Below are 8005 nucleotides of genomic sequence, written 5' to 3'. Positions count from 1 at the left end.
GTAAGGACATAGTCACCAAAACAACATGGTACTGGTATAAAAAATAAGCATATAGGCCAATGGGACAGAATAAAGAACCAAGAAATAAAGCCAAATATTTACAACTAACTGATCTTTGACAAAGCAAACAAAAACATAAAGTGGGGAAAGGACACCTTATCCAACAAATAGTGCTGGGATAATTGACAAGCCACATATAGAAGAATGAGACTAGTTCCTCATCTCTCATCTTATACAAAAATCAACTCAAGATGGATCAAGGACTTACATCTAAGACCTGAAACCATAAAGATTCTAGAAGATAACATCAGAAAAACCCTTCCAGACATTGGCTTAGGCAAAGACTTCATGACCAAGAACCCAAAAGCAAACGCAACAAAAACAACGATAAATAGATGGGACTTAATTAAACTAAAAAGCTTCTGCACAGACAAAGAAATAATCAGCAGCGTTAACAGACAACCCACAGAGTGGGAGAAAATTTTCACAATCTATACATCCGACTAAGGACTAATATCCAGAATCTGCAATGAACTCAAACAAATCAGCAAGGAAACCACAAACAATGCCATCAAAAAGTGGGCTAAGGACACAAATAGACAATTCCCAACAGAAGATATACAAATGGCCAACAAACGTATCAAAAAATGCTCAACATCGCTAATGATCAGGGAAATGCAAATCAAAACCACAAGGCAACACCACTTTACTCCTGCAAGAATGGCCATAATCAAAAAATTAAAAACTAACAGATGTTGATGGAGATGCGCTGAACAGGGAAGACTTCTACACTGCTGGTGGGGATGTAAACTAGTACAACCACTATGGAAAACAGTGTGGAGATTCCTTAAAGAGCTAAAAGTACAACTACCACCTGATCCAGCAATCCCACTACTTTCCCAGAGGAAAAGAAGTTATTTATTATTTATTATTATACAAAAAAGATTATTATTAGTTATGCAAAAAAGATACTTGCAGACATATGTTTATAACAGCACAATTTACAATTGCAAAAATGTGGAACCAACCAAAATGCGCATCAACCAACAAGTGCATAAATAACCTGATAAATACATATATGATGGAATACTACTCAGCCTTAAAACAAATAAATTAATAGCATTTGCAGCGACCTCAATGAGATTAGAGACTATTATTCTAAGTGAAGTAACTCAGGTATGGAAAACCAAACATTGTATGTTCTCACTCATAAGTGGGGGCTAAGCTATGAAAATGCAAAGGCATGGGAATGACACAGTGGACTTTGGGGACTCAGGGAAAGGGTGGAAAGGGGTGAGGGATAAAAGACTACAAATTGGATGCAGTGTATACTGCTCAGGTGACAGGTGCGCCAAAATCTCACAAATCACCACTAAAGAATGTACTCATGTGGCTGGGTGTGGTGGCTCATGCCTGTAATCCCAGCACTTTGGGAGGCTGAAGAGGGCAGATTACCTGAGGTCAGGAGTTCAAGACCAGCCTTACCAAAAAGGAGAAACCCCGTCTCTACTAAAAGTACAAAAAAATTAGCTGGGCATGGTGGCCCATGCTTGTAATCCCAGCCACTCGGGAGGCTGAGGCAGGAGAATCGCTTGAACCCGGGAGGCGGAGGTTGTGGTGAGCTGAGATCGAGCCATTGCACTCCAGTCTGGGGGCAACAAAAGTGAAACTCTGTCTCAAAAAAAAAAAAAAAAAAAAAAGAATGCACTCATGTAACCAAATACCACCTGTTCCCCAATAACCCATGGAAATCAAAATTTTATATATAATATATATATATATACATATAATAGGTAACAGTTGTTTTATCATGATTAAATTGGTATCAAATTAATAGGTATAAGTGAAAAAACTAATCACTTACTAGTCATAAAAAAATGCAATAATATCATGCACTATGTATTACCAAGAAAGTAACTCAGATAAGCAGCAGATGATGAGAAGAGTATCCTGAAAATTCTGGATATATCCTTATGTATATCCTTAAAAATCACTTACTTCCCTTTATGTAATTTTGATTTTAATTTAAATGTCACATATTTTCAGCTAACATTTAAATTAGTCTTTTGTTGTAAAACTTCAGTTGTTATAAATCATGAAACATTTTCAGAAACTTGCTTGGTGGTAGAAATAATTCTTTCCTTCTATTATATAATTATATCACATTAAATATTTATAAAATTATGTTTGAGAAATATATTCTGACCTTGAACATAATCAAATTCAAGATCAATATTATAATAGAATGAAGATTTATGGGGAAATGTTGCAATCAGTAAAATCTTTAAAGACCAGGTAATAGTAAAGAAGATACCCGTCTGAAATATTGCAGAGTGGTAGATATCACATTTTATCAAAGGACAGTAACGTTTGATCTGTTTCCCACAGAACTCTGGATCCGGTTAACAGCAGGTAGGGAGAAGCAGCGGCAATATTTCAAATGTCCCTATTTGATCTGAGCAGGTAGAAAAAAATTGCATTCTACTTCAGGTAGTCTGTGAAATTAAGGTTCAGTTATTTTTCAAGATTGGGAGGACATCACAGTGTTGATTTTTTTTTTTTTTTTTTTTTTTGAGATGGAGTCTCGCTCTGTCACCCAGGCTGGAGTGCAGTGGCACGATCTTGGCTCACTGCAAGCTCCACCTCCTGGGTTCACGCCATTCTACTGCCTCAGCCTCCCGAGTAGCTGGGACTACAGGCACCCGGCGCCACGCCCGGCCAATTTTTTGTATTTTTTTAGTAGAGACAGGGTTTCACCGTGTTAGCCAGGATGGTCTCGATCTCCTGACCTCTTGATCTGCCTGCCTCAGCCTCCCAAAGTGCTGGGATTACAGGTGTGAGCCACTGCACCTGGCCCGCAGTGTTGATTTTGTGTACAAAGTAGGATCTGTTCCAGTATACTCTAGTGAGATAATTCACACATAGAGAACAGTTAATTCTGACCTCATGAAAAAATTGCCCATATTTTGAGTAGGTTAGCTTGTCACCTTCTTTGCAAACCATGTGGTCATTTTCAATGTCCAATAAATCTTTAACCCTACAGCCTCTCTGGTTCCCACCTCATTGCAGATAGTATCCTCTACCATTAGGTAATTAGCTTTGTTGGCTGTCGGTATGTTATAAATACTCTCAGCAGATCGCTTTGGATGTATTTGGTAGATGTTTTCATTTCTCTTGAGAAGATCATCATTGTAAAGAGGCAAACTTGTCACCAGCCTTCCAGTGCATAACTTCATCGCACCCCTTAACTGTGGACTCCCTGCAAACACAGTTGCAGCTGGAACTGGCCTTTTTATCCATGTCATAAGTTCCACTGTACCTGGGTCGTAGAATTCCTGTCGCTCCATTAATTGTGCCACTAATCTTGGAAAAAAGCTCTTTCCATAAACTGAGACCTACTATAGTAGGCACAGCCATGCTCAGGGAGAGCCAACAACATTGGGTATACAGTTCTTAATCAGCACCACTGGAAAAGCGTCGTTCAAAGTTCAGAAGAACGTACACCAAATCCTGCTAACGTGCACACATAAGGAATCCAGATGTACTTCAAGCCTTCTATAACCATCACAAGAGAACCCAATAAAATAGTGTGAATTATGAAATAATTTCTCCAATAATGTCACCAATTCGTTCATCTTCAAGAGTAACAGCTTCTTTCAGGGATTTACCATTAATCTTCCTAAAAATAACTTGCAACATAGGAACAAAATAAATAATTAACACTAAAATATAAAAGGGTAATAAAGAAGACTGTGTCAATCACACACACACACAAAATCCTGAGATGGCCCCTGCAGAGATTCTTGACAGAGGAGCCAATTCATTGAAAAATTCTTAGCCATATTTGGTCCAAACTTAACTTCAAGGAATTTCAGCATGAGCCCGTTTTCTCTGTGTAGGACAAACATCTTCATTATAACATACAATGTCACCGTTAGAGTACACACCAAGTAAAAATTAATCACTTTCATTATTTTAGCTACAAAGTTTCCTTTCTTTAGATTCAGCCAAAGGCACTTAGCAAGCATTGAGACTGCTACCAAACTTAATAAACAAGATACCAATAAAGCTTGATTCTCTAGCTGCAGTAAATATCCCAGGAAGAGAGAAAATACATAGATTTTATAAACTTCATAAACCTCATCACTTTGCTCCAGTGAAAAGATATCTAGCAGGAACAGAGATATGGCTTGAAGAAACGGGAGAGTGGCTGTACTCCCCATCATCATAAATGTGTAAATTGAAGCACTCATCAGCAAGTAGCAAAACCTCTCTCCATAAGTATTTAAGTTGCTTTCTCATAGCCTGTAAGTCCAGTAACTTGGCATGCAAAATATGGTAGTGCCCAGTTTTCTCTTAAAGGAATGGAGTAATCAATTCTTGCATTATATCTACCCTGTTAATAATGACCCACGCAACAGTAAGCATTCCTGCTAGCCACGTTCCATTCATAAGCCAACTTGTAACAAACAAAGCAATAACATATATTCCTTACACTCCAAAAACAATGCCAATATAGAAATACTCCACCTCAATAATCTCATTGCTACCAGAGGCTTGATATAAAACGCTGGCAATAGGTTCTGGATATAGAAACATTTGCTACACTGCATTTATGCTATTCAGAGATACAGTTTTGTTATTGTGTGTCAGTTCATAAACACCTCTTTCAAATGAAGGCGCCTTTAACACATCACATCTTTATGAGTAATAAATGCCACTGTCACCCTGAAATGTGATTTCCCGGTCAAGCTCCTGCCTGTTGGAAAACCAGAATTTCTGTTCGTGGTATACAGATAAGTAGAGATCACACATCATACCACCAGTAACTGCTGCAAGACAGCCAGTGAAAATCTTTGCAAAGCCTTGAAATCATACATGTCTTGGAGTTCCTTCAGAAACTGGAATGTCACTGATTTTCTCTTCTTTGGCAGATTCCTTATTTTCTGAAGATTTTGGCATTTTTCTTTAATACAGCTCTACAATTCGTCCTTATTCATCTGCCTTCGTCCCCTCAGGGCGCGGGGCACCCCTCCAACTCCCTCCCGGCCTGGAGTTATCCTGCCTCCACCTGGCGGAACCTCCCCACCCTGGCCCACTCATAGCCATCACGCCCCCACTATCTGACCTGCCCAATTCAAGGTATATTTTTGATGAAAAATGTTATAAATAAAGTAATTTTTTTTTTGAGACAGAGTTTCACTCTGTCACCCAGGCTGGAGGGCAGTGGTGTGATCTCAGCTCACTGCAACCTCTGCCTCCAGGGTTCACGCGATTCTCCTGCCTCAGCCTATTGAGTAGCCGGGACTACAGGTGTGTGCCACCACGCCTGAGTAATTTTTGTATTTTTAATAGAGATGGGGTTTCACCATGTTTGCCAGCCTGTCTTGAACTCCTGACCTCAGGTGATCCGCCCACCTCACCCTCCCAAAGTGCTGGGCTTACAGGTGTCAGCCATCGCGCCCGGCCAAAAATAACTTTATATGGAAAGAAAATCTTGTATGGTAATTTCTTGCCCTAAAGTAAAATAGCTGATTGTTTAGGAAAGAGAAACGTAAGACAAGTCAGAAAGTCTAAGCATGCGACAGCCTATGTAAGTTGTAATAAGGTTCATGAAGGAGAATTTACAAGAGGGATTCTGTATGTGATTAAGTTGACTATAATTAAAAGGGAATTATTTATAATAATCTCTCTAGCATTAGTCCCCTATGTTAAAACAAGGTTTTCTTAAGGTACTCATTTGCTCTTAATGAATTACAAGAATGTTTCTTTTTAACTTTATAATCTTTTTTTTAATTCCTCAGACTCGTATCTCAGAACTTCAACTTTTGCTGTGTCTCACTGCTTTCAGCTTGTTCTCCCCTTGAGAAGGGTTAAAATGAAGGCCTAAAACTCTCCTTTACCTTTTCATCAGCTCCCGTAACTTTTTTCCTCCAGTTATAACTATCGTTGTGGCCTAATGCTAAAATGTTTTATCTTAAAGGTCCAGAGAAGCAATATTTTCCTCCAGTTTAACTTGATTCTGTGCTGTGGGCTTTTCTTGATATGTCTAAATTTTGCAATGTGATCGGGACACTTGTCATACAGTTACTAAGAATTATGTATTTCCTTGCTACACTCGCAGCCTTGAACACATTCTTCCTGATTAAATTGAAGCACTTTCTTTCATCAGGTTTAACTTCCAGGTTATCTAATGGGTTTCCCATAAGGAGAACAACATGTTATGTTTTGTCGAAATAATTCCTATGCTGTTTTTTGGTTTGTTTGTTTGTTTTTGAGACAGGGTCTCACTCTGTCTACCAGGCTGAAGTGCAGTGGCACAATCTCGGCTCACTGCAGCCTCGACCTCCCAGGCTCAAGCAGTCTTCCCACCTCAGCTTCCTGAGTAGCTGTGACTACAGGAGTGTGCCACTATACCTGGCTACTTTGTGTATTTGTTGTAGAGACGGGGTTTCACTATGTTGGCTAAGCAAGTGTTGTCTTTATTGGGTTTTCAACTGCCTAGAAAAACAGATCTAAAAGGGTTGTTTTTACATCCATTGTAACCTTCTATATTGCCTTTAATGTCTTCTGATGATCACTTTGGTTAAATGAGTATTATTTTATGATGACCTGTGACTCGGTTTTAATCAAATCCTTTGAGTATTTTAACATCTTTGACAGATGTCTTTAAAACTGGATCTAGAATTGTGTCTGACCTTTTGCCCAAAGCTATAAAAATTAATCACCATAAGATTACAAAATCTTTTTGCCGCTTCCAGACAGATCACAGTCTCCAGCATCACTATCTCCAACCACTTGAAAAGGTCCTTATCAGGTGCTATTAACTAATATTTGTGCTGTTAAATTATACAGCTTTGACTCGTAGGTGCACATATCTTATCCAAAGAAGACATTGACTCCTGCCAGTATCTGACGCCCCAACTCAAGTTAATCAGTCTTATGCAAAGAAGACATTGGCTCCTGCCAGTATCTGACGCCCCAACGCAAGTTAATCAGTCTTATCCAAAGAAGACATTGACTCCTGCCAGTATCTGACGCCCCAACGCAAGTTAATTAGAGCCTTGTCTCTGGACCCAATCAAAGGTGACAACCAAAGTAAACTGCTTTTATGAGACACAGGGACAGGCCAGCATTCAAAACCATTAGGATTCATTTAATAATTCTGCCTTTATCTAAAATAATATAATTTGTTCTATGTCTTGATACTAAATAATTTAAATGTTTAATTACCTATAAGCTTCCTTTTCTGCCATTCTCAGAACTAGGCAGGGCTTATGACATTTTGATTTAAAACTTTGCTAATTCTTTATGTTTTGTTTCACCTCTAAAAATCTAAAACTATTCAATCCCTCCAGGCCCAGGGACTGTTACAGAAGAGATGTGACACAGTTTGGCTCTGTGTCTTCACCCCAATCTCATCTCAAATTGTAATCCCCACAAGTCAGAGGAGGGGGCGGATGGGAGGTGACTGAATCATGGCGCAGATTTCCCCCTTGCTGTTCTCACCATAGTGAGTTCTCGTGATTATTTGTTTGTTCTAAAGTGTGTGGCACTTCCTTCTCTCTCTCTCTTTCTGTCTCTCTCCTGCCACCATGTAAGATGTGTCTTGCTTCTCCTTCACTTTCCACTATGATTGTAAGTTTCCTGAGGCCTCCCCACCCATGTGGAACTGTGAGATAATTAAACTCTTTTCTTTATAAATTACCCAGTCTCAGGTAGTTCATTATGGCAGTGTGAAAATGGACTGATTGAGAAAATTGGTACCAGGAGAGTGGGGCACTGCTATAAAGATAACTGAAAATGTGGAAGTGACTTTGGAACTGGGTAATGGGCAGAAGTTAGAACAGTTTGGAAGGCACAGAAGAAGACAGGAAGATGTGGGAAAGTTTGAAACTTCCTAGAAACTTGTTGAATGGTTGTGACCAAAATGCTGAAAGTGATATGGACAATGAAGACCAGGCTGAGGAGGTCTCACATGGAGATGAGGAACTTATTGGGAACT

General features: G+C 39.2%; 1 pseudogene; it reads right to left on the bottom strand.

The window, feature by feature from the left end:
* Positions 1-256: 256 nt before the first annotated feature.
* On the bottom strand, positions 257-4869 carry LOC100613855 (probable C-mannosyltransferase DPY19L4; annotated as a pseudogene).
* Between the last annotated feature and the right edge of the window lie 3136 nt (positions 4870-8005).

The sequence above is a fragment of the Pan troglodytes genome, chromosome 1 (genome assembly GCF_028858775.2).
Source record: "Pan troglodytes isolate AG18354 chromosome 1, NHGRI_mPanTro3-v2.0_pri, whole genome shotgun sequence".
In the NCBI taxonomy this organism is placed as follows: Eukaryota; Metazoa; Chordata; class Mammalia; order Primates; family Hominidae; genus Pan; species Pan troglodytes.
Note: the sequence above shows the minus strand (reverse complement) of the source record. Positions and strands in the feature narration are given on the sequence as shown.